At 38.5% G+C, this 17,172-nt stretch overlaps 1 protein-coding gene across 1 annotated transcript in view; it reads right to left on the bottom strand.

The window, feature by feature from the left end:
- Positions 1-10,710, bottom strand: part of ngfb (nerve growth factor b (beta polypeptide)) — a 31,969-nt gene extending 21,259 nt beyond the window's left edge. The window contains exon 1 of the mRNA XM_028577003.1: positions 10,513-10,710. The gene's annotated coding sequence lies outside the window, so the exon portion shown is untranslated. The remainder of the gene's footprint in view (positions 1-10,512) is intronic.
- Positions 10,711-17,172: the final 6,462 nt, after the last annotated feature.

Genomic DNA, 17,172 nt, shown 5'->3' with positions numbered 1-17,172 from the left:
TCTGCAACGACAGCCACAGTAAAATGTGGGGATCTTTATGAAATAATGTTAAAGCATTGTGATCACATGAATGCAGTAAAAATGCCCTATCTTGCATTGTTAACAAAAGTGATGTAGGATTCTCGTAGGGTACAGATTTGATCATTGGCAAATTATCAAAGATGTTTTATCAATATTAATAAAGTTATGAATATAGTTACTAATAACTTTATCAAATCGACAAACAATCAAAACGGGGCACCACCCTGCAAGTCAGGTACCAATAATCAAACTGTGGAACAGTCTCATTTCTGTGGTAATCCTTTAAAAAGGAAATAAAGGAAGGGGTGAATCCAAGCACGGACCTGATCGACCAGCAATTATTACAAAAAGTACACAAATAATCACAAGCAACTGCTAATTAAGTATAATAAGATTTATTAACGTCACAATTATCAGTAGCTAATCAATAATCCTTCGATAATAAACTTATATATCTTTTACAATATCACAACCAAAACAAAGCAAAAACAAAGGTGTGTGTGTGTGTGTGTGTGTGTGTGTGTGTGTGTGTGTGTGTGTGTGTGTGTGTGTGTGTGTGTGTGTGTGTGTGTGTGTGTGTGTGTGTGTGTGTGTGTGTGTGTGTGTGTGTGTGTAAAAGGAGGGGTGGTGTCGAAATGTAGTTCTAACACAAAAAGAACTCCAAAAATGGCTACTCCTGTGAGCTGCACAAAACTATTTAGCCTCAAGAGGGCGGTAGTGGTGCGGGGTGCAAGGAGAAGGGCCGAAGAAGCCGGGGGGTTGCTAGGCAACGCGCACGCTTAGCCGGTATGGTAGCTAGTTCCTGTGTTAGCTCTGTACGAACGTAATCCGATTCCACGTGGCTAAACTACAGCGTTAGCTCGGGAGCTACGCGGCTAGCCTGTGTCGTGTGTGTGTGTGTGTGTGTGTGTGTGTGTGTGTGTGTTAGTAAAAGAAGAAAGAGAAGAAGAGTAAAGAAAAGAGGCACTCTGATCTTAGTTATCGATAATGACCTGCCCCCTCAGCTACTCAGGTCTGGACCACACGTGTAGTTAGGACAGACTGAGACTTTTGACTTACTGAGGGAAACTTTGGTCATTATAACCACTCCAGTGGCTAACAGCTGATTTCGCGATTATATCGCAGACAGTAATTAATTGGTTAAAATCAGGTTTAACCAGACTCTTGGTGCCCAACAGTGAAAAATTATTTGTGTATATGTAGGGGCGTGATGACACCCAGTTCACAAGCCGAGACACAAGATTGGGTTCACGGGATCGAGACAATTTTTAATATCATTAAAAGTAAAGTTAGGTTTTGCTCTCTCTCTCTCTCTCTCTCTCTCTCTCTCTCTCTCTCACTTCTATTCCATCTTTGTTGGAAGTCGCACATGTGCAGTAGCTAGGTAAGGACTACTAGCCAGTCAGAAGCAGAGTATGAGGGTGATGCAGCTAGGCGAGCATTATAACGTGTTACAACGTGATACAAGTTTGTCACGGAAGTAAAGGCTGGACTACAGTAGAGCTGTTTGGAGCAGTTTGTGAACAGTGTTTTCTGTTGGAGATGGTAAGTCCCTTTGGGGTGGACTTTGGGCTTTTTCACTTTGTAAACCTATAACATGCACAAAAAAGATATATAGCACAATAAAGGAAAGGGCAAAAAAGCATAATATGGGCACTTTAAGGTGCGTTTTGTGTTCAGTGCAATTAGTTAGACTGAGTAGCCTACATTTTAATATCTGTTTATTTAGCTATCACAATTAATGCGTAACACACAAAACTTTAAATGCTACTGTAAACATCTTCCTTCATATTTAAAGCTGTATTTTATCTAAATATATGTGAAATAAATTTGACACAGATGACATGTAGTAGATGACTTGTGAAGAATTCCATTCATTTATTTTTAAATTGTATCCCAATTTCATAAAAGAAATTATTTAGAAAATGATTTTTTACATAGCAGAAGGGTTATTTTCAATATTGTCAATGATATCACATCTCTGTGACATTGTGTAGATTTTGTACTCCACAATCCTGATCTTAAAGTCATCTAAAGTGATGCAGACTTTATAGTAATGTAATATAGCTTTGTAACAAACACCTGAATTTAAAAAGTTTTGAAAAACCTCTTAATTACCATGAGGATGAATTGTTTCAAATGGCACTCCCTAACGATAATTTCTGAAAACAACAACTTTCAAATCAGTTTTTCCGCCTTGTGACTAAATTGCTAGCCTGTCACAGTATTGCTGCTTGCCACTATAATTAGACTTGAGCTGCTCCTTCAGGTTTCAGCCTCTGTCGTTGTTACAGTATGTCAGTTTCTTGAGTCACACATCTTAATTGATGGCTAGGAATCCATTAATTAACCATGCACGCAGCTCTGCTGTGGTGATTTCATAGATGCACAAGGACAGGCAGGAAGACACAGGAATGCATAAAGATCTCTTAAATTGAAGAGTTTCCAGTCAAAGGTAAATAGGGCATCATTTTAATTATATGGCAATGGTATATTCCTTCCTCAGGCAGTTTTTTTTAAATTTTTTTTAATTTTTTTACGACTGACAGAAGTAGGCACACAGGAAGGAAACGGAAAAAAACTAAACAAAGAAGCAATGTCACCTTCACACCAGAGCTTCAGACTAATGTGACGTTACTACATGTGAGATTTTGCCCAGTGATTATTTTCTTTATAAGTCAAAATTAATAAAGAGCTGACTGTAGAATGGAAACAGTGACATTTTTAAAGCTCAGTTCTTTCTACAGATACTAGCGAAAACCACTATAAAATATTCCAACACGTTAATTTTGTTGCACATAGCAATTTTCTTACTGCGGTTACCTCTCAAATGCTAGTAGACATGCTAACACATGGTATCGCATAGTCTGCTTCAACACATGTGAACATTGCAACACATTTAAGGTTACCTTTTAAGATTTTGAGCCTTTGCATACTTGCCTCAGCTTGTCCTCCACTTGTAGGGAAGTGAAATCTCTTATTTTGTATTTTGGCAACTAGTCAAAGGAAACATGTTAAAAAGGATAATGGCATGCAATTGAAGCACATAATTTCTCTTTTTTTGCCCGATTCCTGTCCTGTTGGATGTAGTTGAGTTTTACTTTTATCAGACAACTATGTGGGAAACTTTTTCCAACAAGAAATGACCTTTGGTTGAGAAATGGGGCCTCTGCTGGCAGTCAGTTGTGATTTAATACAGATGTGTGAAAGTCTGCCTGGCACTGAGACCTACAGACCCCATCAGGTCCAAACTGAGACCAAATTGAGTGCAGCCAAAGAGGAAACTCAGGGAGGGCCAGTTAGTCAGCAAAGGCTCAAAGATGGGTCTTGACTTTTTTATCCAATGCTTTTAGTGATGCAACAGATAGAAACTTCAGCGTTATCACTGAGTAGATACATTGATTGCAACATCTAGATGACAATAGAAGCCTATTGTTTGTTTCCTGCGATATGATACACAATCTGCAGAAATTATGATGTAGATTTGTGATTTAGCCTTTTATAAGCTGAGTAGTTTCCACAAGAGGTCTTACTTCCTGTTGATCACAGACTATACAGAAGATCACACGCAACTAAATCTATGTCAAATGAGAGATAAATGGCAGATTTAACAATGACAGTTTCATTACTCACTGATGGCTGTTTGGTCTCACTGCGCTGAGGAAACACAGCTGACCCCATTCTCTATACACAATTTTAGTAAACACAACAGGCTCAACGGAAAAACGGACTCCGCTCAAGGACTCCAAATTAGTTAAATAAACTCTTACAACAATGACTCAAGGGGGTCAGTGTGTGTGTTGTTCAAAAATGTAGTGGAAGTTTAGTTTGTGATCAAACCTTGGCAGACCCCAGTCTCATGAAATAAACTTCATATCCACTTGTGAATTAACTTTGGCCCAGACGAGTTGAAACAGCCTTGATGACCTGATGCTGTCACAAGTTGTCCTGATGATAATGAGTGCAATCCCACAGATTTTATTTTTTCCGGATTATGGCCAATTCAATTATTGGAGGACATTACAATGGCAGATGCCAGATCAGATAGGACTTTCAACGCTTTGACAGAATAGCTGCTTTGATTTCTCCCTTCACTGAAGGAAATTACTTGGCCAGACTTTTACATCCTCCTGTGTCCAGTGAGTCTATTAGTGTCGTATTAAAAGTCATGCATATCCTTAAAAATGATGTGCCGTTTAAGACATTTTTGCTGTAGAAATGCTGAAGAGGACTCATCTATTTACACTTTTCTTTTATATAACTGGTTATTGCTGTTGGTTTCAGCAGTACTACTGTACACAGGAGCACCAGTTCAGTGTCAGATAGTTTGTCTGAAAAGATTATCCACAATATATTCTTGGTATTAGAACAATGCAGCAGCCCCTCCCTGTGTTGTTTTGTAAGATATTGAGTTGTGGTCTCTTCTTTTGTGTGTCACCCAAATACTGTTTTCAGTTTCACCAAATGGAAACCAGCATGCAGAGGGGCCAAAGAGGATGATAGAAAGTTGGCAGAAAGTACACATGCAGTTAGAGTACCACATTTTGGCTTTGGACTTTGTCAAGTGCTAACCCTATTTAAATTCTTTGTGCCGCAGCTTCAAGTATGAGACAGTCTGAAATTGGCCTTAACCATCCCCTTGTGTAAAAAGGTCTTCATTTCCTTTTTCTGGCTTTTGTTTCCATCTTTGCTTTGACATTTTGTGGCAACCCCTTTCCAAATCTGCACCTTTATGACCAATCAAAGAGTTCCTCACATACCCTAACACCTTTGTAGCTCTTTTTTACTGCAGCCTTTTGTTTTCCTCACTGCAGCGTTCCGTATCCCTGGCTTATATTATGGTTACACCTTCTCCAAATAAATTCACCCCTGCTGTTATGGAAGGTAAATAAAGTGACACCACAGAAGCGGCACTGTGTATGTAGAAATGCATATGTGGTGCGGAGTTTGATGTTGACTGTTTGTATCCTGTCACTTTTAGTGGTCGTCTGGGCTTTTGCCCTATTTGTTTGTAGGATTTGGCTCAAATCAAAAAGAAGATCACAAATAGCATCTATACCTATGATGAAACGACATGTTTGAAAAAGTGGAATCAGAATACAAATGTGCATACTGGACAAGCCCATTGATCTGTGTTAGCGGTTTTCCTTCAACAGCATCTACAGATAGTAGAAAACCATAATCATCAGTATCAGTTCTGGCTTGAAACACTAAGTTTAAAGTGAAAGTAATTGGAATACCATGTTCCTTGAACTGTGCCTAAGGCTGCAAGAGATGATGGGACATGTCTGCATGGAAGGATAGATGCTGATGCAATTATACATGAAGGGTGGCCAATCAGGTTTGATGCCAGTGAAAGTAGGAATAACACAAACTTCCGTAATTGTAGGCAATTACAGTCCTGCTCTATTGTGGGACAGGAGAGGAGGAAAATTATCAAAATATTCACTTTGTGTATTAAGACACCTAAACATGGAAAGAAACGCTAGTTTTTCAATAGATTGATTTGAATATATTTCAAGGTTCACTGTTTTATTGTCATTATACTATACAGGATTGCACAATGGAATGCAGTTGACTTTAACCTGACGTTTTCCCACTATGCAGTAATGGACCAGGTGTTTCTTTTGTGTGAAAATAGGCAGAATGTGAAGTAGTAGGCTAAATTCTCATTTTTTATGCCACTGTGCTCCTCAGCTGCTCACCATAAAACTGCTTTCATCAATATTTATTAGCTCCTGCCAGACCTAATCCGAATTTCTGCCAGGTTTTGATGCCAAAATTCAATTAATTTGAACCTTGATTTGAAACTTTGACCCCCAAATAAGGCATTGTCCATTTGTCCAATGGGATTCTGCCATTGATGGGAAGAGGAAGTTAATTTTGTGCAGAAGAAAATTAAGGTTGTGAATACTTCACACTAACTATTCATCTTGTGTGTTTGGTACGAAGCCAGCGTTATAAAAGCCTTCATTGTTGCGCTGCTGAGCAAGTGTTGAGTATGGCCACCAGCGTTATCAGTGGGTTACCTCTGTATGAGCACCGATCTCCCGCAAAAGCCTAAAAAACGTCATTAGTCCACTAGCTATAAATCTTTACAAACCGCTGCCATGGGTGTGACAGACTCTTGTTGCAGCTGGGTTAGTTTGCTAGCACATAATAGCACACATATTAAAAGGTAGCACACATCCCCAAAGCCAAAATACGAGTAATGCTCCGCCGCAACAGACCATCGTTAGCAGCTAACCCAGCACACACACCCTGGGCTGAAGAAGAATTCCGCCTCACAGCGACAGAGCTCAAAGCACTAGAGATGCCCCGATCACGGTTTTAGCCTCCAATACTGATCATCAATAAGCAATATCTGCCGATAAAGGGCAGATTACGATAATTTTTGTTTTGTGTAGTTATAGCAGCTGACATAGCTTTGTAGAGTATTGGCCAGTTTGCCTGTTTGTGGTGTATTGGGATCTCCACCAGATGGCACTGTAACTGGCTATATAATGGTGAGTGACACTATAGCCCTATAAATAAGAATCCCAACACACCGAAAATTAGCGCATATATGCAAGTTTTTTAACAGGAAAATCTGCTAGATGGACTCCTTTCCCATTGCAACTTTTTTTCAACGTCACAAACTCGCCGAAAAACAGGTGTTGTTGACTTTTCCTGCTACAGCTTACAGTGCACAAAACTGCAAACTTTGCTGTACCGTTCTTATTATACATCTATGTGCTGAATATTCAGTTAATATCTTCGCTACTAAACTTAAACTATCCTCTGCTCCGACCGATTGCTCTGCAATAAACCAATAACCATAAGACCATATGCGTCTGCTCCTGGATTTTAAAACTCACCATAATGGCGGCTCGTTTGGAATACGATCTCTTATTTTATGAAAATAGTTCACTGAAATGTGTTTCTGAAAACATTTCATACGAGAAATAGGCTATGCAAGGTTGGTGGGAGGTGGCAGCGGGAGGACTTCACATGAACCGGCAATAAGGCACAAGCACGCAGTTGTTGCTCTCGGCCGAGTGTTTAATTATATCTGTGTAGAAGTTTATCGGTGGTTAGAAGAGATTAATGCTGAATGCCCGATTACATGTTTTTAGTAAATTTCGACCGACAAAGCACACACCCACAGTAGTGAGCAGTAACTGCAGGCGGTCCGGGTAGTGGGTTCGGGCCCAAAGACCGAAAGGTACTTTAGTGACTGACGGCTATTGTTCTTGTATATAATTGTGACATTTAACAAAGTTGGTTATTCATTACTACTCTGAAAGAGCTAAGAGAGCTTGTGGAATGTACAGAGTAAATTATACAACACTGATGCTACTGTAGGGCTAACCTTTCAATAAATTCACGGGTATGCGCTCTAATGGTAGTAGTAACAATGTTTTTACATAGTAGGGGAGGGGTGATTTTGAAGATGACTCTAGTTCATCATCGACCCTGGTGAAAAACACTTTAACGGTCTGACTCCACAATTTAACACTTACACAGTTTACAGTATTTTCTAACATTCTAAAAACACATTTTCTGATTTTGCTTTACCCGGACTTTAAAAACTAACAACAAAAAACTAATTGGGGATTGTAAACCTGTCTGAAAAAAATCGTGATATATTTTTTCCCATATCACCCACCCCTAGCCACCAGGTTGGGAATGTGAGAACAGAATAAAAAAACTGCAGATGCAAGATGTAGATGGAAAAAAAAAAATCTTAGTAAGAAGATTTAGCACTGTTAACATATAAAGACCCCTTAGGTTTGTAGCGGATGACCGTCTCATTAAAACAACCACCAGATGTAAATCTATTGCTTGATTCAAGTAAATCTAACTCTACAGTTGCTATTCTGTCAATGGTTTATGTTTAAATCTTGCAAGGCAGGAGTGGACCTCATTACATCTCCAACATAGCACAGCAAAACAGAACCAACGAGAAACAGTCAGATGCCTGTCTGTCTGATGAATGGAAAAGCAGGAGAATAAAAAAACAGTGTAAATAACTGTCCAAAGCGGATGGATGTTTCTATGGATGTTTGTTTTTTAGGCATGCTGAAACCTTTACACCCTGGTTCTACTCAGATGGACCATACAGCATCTGTAACCTGTCTTTAAAAGTCCGAGCCTGGTCTGGACCCTGTTCATCCACCTGTGGAACAGATTGTTCAGCAATGAGGAATGCTGGTCAGTGGAAAAACTCCACTGATGTAGATTGTTGCTCTGCATACCAGAAAAGATGGTAAAAGTTCAGTCCGTTTTCCGTCTTCCACCCCACCCCTTTCAGCTCCAGTCTAACATTGATACATACATCAAATTTTATTTACAAAAATGTGAAAAATATTAAAATGTGAAGAGATCTGATAATTGTGAGACAGACAGACAGTCTGCTCTCAAACATTCTCTGGTTTCGGTTTGTTAAATGTGACAACCTTTCGGTTTAATTATTGTAAATTCAATATATTTGGGTTCTGAACTGTTGCTTGGACAAACAACCAATTGAACACTTGACCTTCAGCTCTCGGAACTTTGTCTTTGACATTTTATAGACTAAACAATTAATAATTTAATTAAAAAGATAATCAAGAGATTAAACGTTAATAATTGTGCAGACTCCATTGAAACTACTTGACAGATACCTTAATAAGCACCTTAGTTTTGGAGGGATATTTCATTACTTTATGTTTAAGTAATCAGCTACACATATATCATAAGTCCCGACACAGAGAAGCATGTAGTGAAATATATATAGCAAATTTCCATACTTGGTGTATTTGACATAGTATTGAGGATATTATGTTTCTCACCTGGGATCTTACAAAATTTGGCTTCCTAAAAATTTACTTTCATTTAATCAAATGTGGTTACCTTTTACTGTGTTCAGAAGTAGATTCCATATTAATGACACACGATTGTGCAAGTCACGAGATCTGAAGCTCTGAGTTCTGAGTTTGTAAAAAGCAGCCTTTAGAGTGTAAGTTTTGTTGTGTATATATTTTTTTTTCAGAAAACACAAAATAATTTAACATAAAAACATTACAAGGAGTCATGTAGTGTCTACTGTGCATTTTTCCAGTTGCAAGTTTAACCACAACTGCCAAGCCTAGTGTGTGATCACCTTCCCATATCAAAAAACACAACTGCAAGTTCCCTTTGAAGGCAGAATTGAGCATCAACCGCACAGAACTAGTGACCGGGAGTTCAAAGATCCCTCAAAAGAACTACATCACAAACTCCGCCCCTCATCATAGAGTAAAATTAGCCTAGAAATGAAGCTGCCATTGATGAAGATCGATGTAAAAAAAAAAAAAAACTTTAGACCAACCACAGATACCAGCGTAGATATATAAGATATACAATTAAATCTGCATCTGCCATTTCATTTCCTTAAGTAAGCACTAAGACTAACATCCTACCTTCGGCTCAACCCCCTCTGATTTCATCACTCTGACTTCATCACTCTCTTTGTCGTTGTAAACTGACTACTGGCTCTTTTGTTTGAGTGCAAAGAAGCCTCCCTATTGATCGTGCAGTTTGTTTTTCTTGCCAGTTGATAACAGCCATGTGGTTTAGTTTATAAATGAGTTGCTCTGTTCCCATGTTTACTATGCAGACCCTCTCTCTGCCTGTAAACCAACGATATACTTAGAAACTATGAAAACACTCACACAAACCTCTAGAAGAAGTAGGCCTATAAGTGATTTTTCTCAATGCTGGAGAGTGCAAACGAGTTCATGAAAATATACTGGAATGTGTCCAAAATACGTAGATTTAAAGGTGTCTTTGAATTCCTATTCCATAATGACAAATATAGAGTATGGAAAAAGTAGGCTACCTATCAAAATAGCATAGCAAGTCTTCTCGAGTATAATCACCTGCTATTATGTCAAGAATGCAATAATTTGTTTTAACTCCGTGGCACACATAATTTGAGTAAAACTGCCCTGCGGCTAGCTCCTGATTTCCAACCCAACATGCCATCCAAATAAAAAAAAAAACTGTGCAGGAATGCTTTGAGAATATCACCTAGCCCAAGGAGACGAGTGCAGTCTGATCAGTGCTATTGTAACCCGATGAGCCCAGAACAGTTTCTGAAGGGGATGGAGGAGATGATCAGTTTTCTGTTGGGTCTGATCTTCAACCTATCTAAATCTAACCCATCATTAGCCTTCTAAAACATAACAATTTTAACTACGTCCTCAGCAGGTAACTATAATGAAATATAAATACAGAAAGTATACAAATGTTGCATGTGAAAGTTTACCTTGGTCACACTTTAACACACTTTCTTTCTCACCAACCGAGGTTTTACTCAAAAGCTGCACAAAACTAAAGTAATCTAAAAACTATACAATATTAAAAAAATGTCTGTGTATATGAGTTTAATGTAAAGCAAAACATGTTAAATTACTGCTGTTTTATTTGAAAGAGTAGTAAGTTACTGTAGATTCATGCAGTGTAGGTGAAGCTAAAATAGTGCTCTACCTCTGCAAAAGCTCTCTCTTCTCTCCACTGACGTATGACTCCCGAGGATCACTGAAACATATTCCAGTTTGTGTCCAATTCCACAAGATGCCAGGGAGGGGAAGAACAAATTCTTTGTCAATTATCCCAAACAGTCCTTTCTGAGTCTTGCACTTGTTTGAAAATTGTTCTGAAAGTAAGTGAGAAGTGTCCCAGAGGCTGCAGCCTGTGTCTGCCTGCAAAGTGCTGCAGGTCCTAGTGCCTGCTCCACCGTCAGCCACCAGCAAGGGTTGGTAATTCACTTTGTCATGTGTTTAAGTATGGTACTTCCCGTTCAGAGAACCATTACCCAAATCAGTAGTGCTACTACTGCTACCACTCCTACAGGTCGTATTAGAGGGTAGGAACAAACGACTTATGTGGTTGTATGGTGTGGAGGAATTGTTTTTTATATATAGTAAAATAAATACACACATGTACATGCATACATACGTACATACATATGTATGTACAGTCATGTGGAAAAATTAGGACTAAAAAGAGGAATAAAAAAAAATCCATCTTTTGGAAATTGATCTTAATGCCTTAATTAAAAAAATGGTTTTATTTCAGTTAGCCTAATAGCTGGTTTGATTTGCATTGACAGATGATTTTATGGAAAGTACCCCATGCCAATCTGTAGGTATGGTGAAGGGTTTGTGATGATGTGGGGCTATTTTAATTCCAAAGGCCAAGGGAACTTTATCAGGATGCATAGTATCCTGGATCCATGAAATAACTGGTCTTTAAAAATAAAAATCTGCCTACCTCTATCTATCCCCTGTATTTTAACGAAGAACATTTATTTATTTACGATACATTATTCATTCACAAACAAAATTGGTGTCCTTAAAGATTAGATTTTTCCTCATTTTTTTAATCAAGGCATTAAGATCAATTTGCAAAAGATGATTTATTTTTTTTATTCCTCTTTTTAGTCAACTTTAGCATGGATGTCCTAAATTTTTCACATGACTATGTATAGGATGGATGGATGGATGGATGGATAGATAGATAGATAGATAGATAGATAGATAGATAGATAGATAGATCTCTTTCTCCACAGTTCTTTTCCATTGCAAGTAACAGTAAATGGTATCCTATATTTATTTTACTATGTATACCGAGCATCATTGCCACAATGAATAGGTCGTATTAGAGGTAGGAACAAAGGACCTATGTCGTCGTGTGGTTTGGAGAAAGTTTAATCTTTGTGAAATTATTTGACAATACATATACTTTTCAGATTTTATGTAGTTATTGCATCTTATTGCTTTCTTTTAATTCTTATCTTTCTGTCTAATTAAAACACACTTAGAACTGAACTAAACAGAATTAAACATTTCTAGTGTAACTTATGACATTATTTGGAAACTCCACAAGTGGCCTTTATCAGGTTATTTACTTACAGAAGAGCCATATTCTAATTATGCAACACATTAATAAAATGCCTCATAAGCTGAATGTTATGTCTCATTAAGTTGTCCCAAAAGTATTGCCATCTCAAGTGGTGAGATTTGGGTTTGTTGTCAAGGGCAACAGCAGGTGTTTCACAAAGACAGATGTATATGAGATCACTTATTTGAGCAATTGATAACACAGATCAGAACCTTTCCTAGGGTTTTTTCATTACAAATGTACTCATTAGGTTGATATTGTGGTCCTTACTGATGAACTTCTGAACTCTGATGATGGAGTAGAGATTTCTTTTCTATCATCATAAAAAGATGTAAAACTCAGAATTCAATTCCTCCAAGTAATTGCAGGTGTTTGTATTCTCCCAGATGTTAAATTGGTGAAATTCTCTTTTTAAACTGACATAATTGTCGACACCAACTCTTACACAGGATAGAGTTACAGATTGTATTGGTGTTTGAAGCACTGAGAGCATGTGTGAGTGAATGGTGCTAATGTTTCAAGAGGAGATTTGATCTTAGAGGTGAGACAGCATAAACTAATCCAGGTGTGGAAAAAGTACATATGTGGCTGTGAGAGGGTTTGTATGATGAGTGTGTCCTTGCTCTCTCTTCTCCCACCCACTCCTCATAAATTAGATAATGGTTGAGTTCTTTTTTCTTCTTCTTTTTTAAAATAAGGGCTTCAGTGTGTTTGTATTTATGTCACTACCAGCCTCGCACATCTGGATCCTAATAAGAACATATGGAAGCAAAATCTGCTTACCATATTACACAAGGATTACACTGTGGCTTTGATTATTGCTCTAAACTCTTCATGGCATTAAGAGTGGTCATGGCCATGTTTTGAAAAGCTGCGTTCTGGTTCTCTGATACATTTTTTTTTAGCTAGTAGCAGCAGCTCTATGCTACAGAATGGATTAGTCTCAATTTGTCATCTATGAACATTACAGTTAGTTAGACTTGTCTTTAGGGAATCTGAATGACCAGACATCCATGAGAGGCAAGTTACATCAGTGGCTTCTTCCTGCTTTGGCACTACAGGGCTTTGGGGATTTGAAACCTGGCCCTCCCACTGATCTCCTGTAAAACTCATTTGCAGGAGCCAAATTTTAATCACTCAGACCAGACCTCCTCTGCTGTTTATCACAGATTTTGGACGTCTTTAGACATGGCTGGGAATAAACGTAACGGAGGAGGAAACATGGCCGGGAATAAACGTAACCGAGGAGAAAACATGGCTGGGAATAAACGTCAGATGTGAATTTGTAGCTCACAGACACATTTCTTATTTAATTAATTTAATCAGACAGGTTGGTTGAGGGAAAGAAAATACAAGGGAGGGTTATTTTATTGTTTGTTTCTGGTGTTGTAGCAATTTATGTAAGCACAAAATGCTCTACCAACTGAGCTATCCTGGCCACTTGAAATTTTAATTTGGCAGCAGCATGCATCCAAATGGGAATTGACCATGGGGAAACTGTGTTTGCATTTTATTGGGTTTTCTGAGCTTTTCTTATTCCAGTAACTCTTCTGTTGGTGGAAGGTCAGGATGGGATATACTGTACGTTATTGCTTTATCTTATAATCAACATAATTTAAGCATCCACATCTGTTCTTATATAATGGGATGCAGACTGTCTTTTTGGGGGGATAAGCAATCAATGTGTGCACAGCAGATGACAGGAAGACTGTTATGGCCTTAGAAATAAAATGGATTTAGATGGATCCATTTTATGTCTATGGTTATGGCTCATGTTTACAGTAGCCTTTACGGAGAGATAATGCAGAATGTCTGGCAAAAAGGTAGTGATCTTTCTCTTGTAGGGAATATAAAATGCACATAGTGAGAAAATGAGGATTTAACAACTTTAACCCTTGCATTATTTTTTTCTGGTACAAAAATATCTTGTGTGATTTTAAGTGGAACAGCATAGCAGAACAGTTGCTGCCAAAAGTAAAGGTAATTTGGACAGCACTCCAATTAGTACGTATTATTGCTACACATTACATATTATACATAAGTATTAATATTAATTGGATTATTTTTTTGTATATTATTATCCACATTAAGGATCCAACACCCAGTCTTTAAAGTCTTCCAAGTTTCAATGTGAGTTGAGCTTGTCAGGTCTTCTTTTTTATGAACCAAAAGCAAAGAAATCAAAACCAGAAATGGAAAAATAATATATACTTAGTATTACATTAAAACATTCCTTCCAGAACACCAAGGTGTTGCTTAATACAGGGTGAACTGCCAGTGACATGAATGTTTTTTTTTTGTAATGGTGGACCACAGATCAGTTTGTCTGTTTGTAAAGCAACACTGTAACTCTCAATTACTCTGAAGAAAGAAAGTGTGCGCTCAGTGGTGATCCACATCTGGCCTTCATCACCCACATCAACTCAGACCCAGCATTTGACCAGACAGCTGACTTCGTGGAACTGAGCAGGAAGTGAGGGCTTAATCTTCATTCTATGAAACATTCAGATTTGATTACCATAAAGACATAGCAGAGCACGATGTAGCACGGGTCGTCTTCCGCAGCCAGCTTCAGCTTTCCTGATCAACAACAGTCGTACTACACATTATTTAGGATGCTCGGTTGCCGACACGTGGGATGAGGTCATGTTCAGATAAGCAGATTTTATGGAACTTTATTCTCTTGCTTAACATAAAACAGCGAAATTAACTCTGTGTGTTGAACTCGGAAAAGAGGTGACTCCAGATAAATTCTCAGTGATCTCATTATTCAGGCCATATCATTCTCAACTTGCTCTGGTGTGATTTTTATGTCTTTTAATTGCTTTTTACTTTTAATAAGAATACTCAGTAAACATCCGTAAATAACATAACAAAATAAGGCTGGCACTTTTCTATTCATAATTCCAGCAATAGCTTGAACAGGAATTACATTTAATATTCCATCTGTAATCACCTGTTGTGCCAAGCCTTATACCCTAAAATGCAATCTCCGTTTGTTGCTGACTTTGTAAAACGCTACTGCTTTTAGCATTTGCTAGCGGTGGGTGCCCCGTGAATGAATTCAGATCCTTTGCTTAAGTAAAAGTACTAATACCACACTGTCAAATACTTTGTTACAAGTAAAAGGCCTGCATTGAAAATGTTACTTAAGTAAAAGTATCATCAGGAAAGTGTACTCCATTCAAGGGTTAGGATTAAATCCTCACATTTTAGAAACGTTGCGTTTCAATTAATTTGAAATAATGATGTGTTCAAGCCCTATTGCAATATTAGTGTGCATGTGAGCAGACTCTGTGTTTGACTCTTGACCTCATGTTGTTTAATCTGGTTTTGGTTCAACCAATAATTCTTAAACTCAGTCTCAGGAAGCTCTTTTGTGAGCTTATCTCAAACAAATTGAGCACCTGACCTAAGTAGTGATCTAAAGGATCTGTGCTCAGCCCACCAGCCAAAACCAGGCTAAGCATGTGCCCTGTGACCTCCACTCCCCACAGCCCAGATCAGCCTGGGGCCACCAGGCAGATAGCCTTTCAGAAAAAGGCTCCCCAACTCTGGAAGACAATGGCTGTGTTGTCCATATCAGAAAGGACCATTTCTGCATTGGATTCAATTTCTTATAGAACAGAAGAATTTCAAATATTTCACCACCATTGTAAGGCTGTCTGAGTCTTTACTATCATGAAAGCTTCTTGTTCTCAACCAACAATGGTAATTTGAATTCATATCTGCACCTAATATATTAAGTTATCCATGGTTATTTAGAAAATGTTTGGCTTTATATTGTTTTATAGGCTCCACCAGCTCTTGAATTTGTTCAGAACCTACTGTACTTCCTGTTCAGCCTCGTCTGTGTCTGTTACATGACAGGATTCTCAGCACATCTGTGTTTACAGCTGTGTGATGATGATGATCGAGGGATCTGTTCTCTCTAGTTAGTGTTTGTTTACAAAGGCTCCAGTGTGTGTATGTGTGTTCAGTGGGAGGTTGTGTCGCTCTGTGAGGACTGATGTGCTGTTGGTTTAAACTATCACACCGGGAAAGGATTTCACTTCCTTCTTCTTGGTTCCTTCACTAAAGATGGACTTCACTTATTGAAGGATGAATGCAAAAAGGATTAGTGTCAACTCTTAATTTATTGTTGTTGTGTACAGCATACAATTTTGATTGCATATGAGCTTTTGGTTCCTTCCATCTCTACCTTACTGCCACTGTATTACTTCAAAGGCTGATGATTTAGTCCCGTTAACTACAGGTAGGCTACAAATACTTCATATTACTGGTGAACATTTTCTGAAGCATAACATATTTTTGAATTGATATCCTTTTGCTTTAAATACATTTGTCTACTTGCAGAGCCTTCAAACATACACTACATGTTGATTAGGGCTGTGACGGTATGGAGTTTTTCCTACTGTGGTTGAAAAGCAAGAAATTCCCGTGGTATTGCGGTATACCGCAACCCCCTTACGAGAGTAGCGTAAGTTAGCGCGAGAATGGCAGGGTGCCATTCTGTGTGACGTGACGTCAGTGCCCGTGTGGTCACGCAAGGAGAGTAGCGTATGAGTGCTGCTGTGAGGAAAAGAGTGAGTGAGTTAAAAGTGAACAATAAAACAACAAGCTAGAGCTTCTCAAGACACGGTGGCTTTATCTATTGTCAATACTGCCGGTAAAGTGAACTGTTACCCCCAAAAAAACATTGGCTTAAACCTTACAACATATGTTGCAGCCATAGACTGTAAAGATTGTAGCACAGTGTTTCCATTTCAGCTCAATGTGAGAATCTTTACTGAGTTTTGCTGTTATTTAGGGCCGCAATGGATTCTCTCATCTCCGTTGATCCATTCCACAGACAGTTCAGAAAGCTCTTTTGTCAATAAAGTAAAATATAAATAAAATAGTTGGCCGACAATGCCGAGTGCAGTCCGTCTAGCAGCTGATCAGACTAAGAGCAGAGAGGGCGACTCGGCAGTACGCTGACTTGTTGCTCTCTCTACCAATATACCTACCTGTTTTAGGCTACGAAACATGCATGCAGGCTGAAATTCAACCATTCCGTTTTATCGGGATAAAGCTATAAACGGAAGGAAACTCCGCTAGCTGTTAGGATAATATGCAATGGTAAACACTGCAGCTTGTTAAGCTAGTTAATGTGTCTACCTCAGCTGAGAACGGAGAAATGTCTTTGCCTTTCCTGCCGTAATACACGGTAGGAAAAGGCAAAGACATTTCTCCGATACAAGA

This window comes from Perca flavescens, chromosome 4, assembly GCF_004354835.1.
Source record: "Perca flavescens isolate YP-PL-M2 chromosome 4, PFLA_1.0, whole genome shotgun sequence".
In the NCBI taxonomy this organism is placed as follows: domain Eukaryota; kingdom Metazoa; phylum Chordata; class Actinopteri; order Perciformes; family Percidae; genus Perca; species Perca flavescens.
This window is presented reverse-complemented; position numbering and strand designations above follow the sequence as displayed.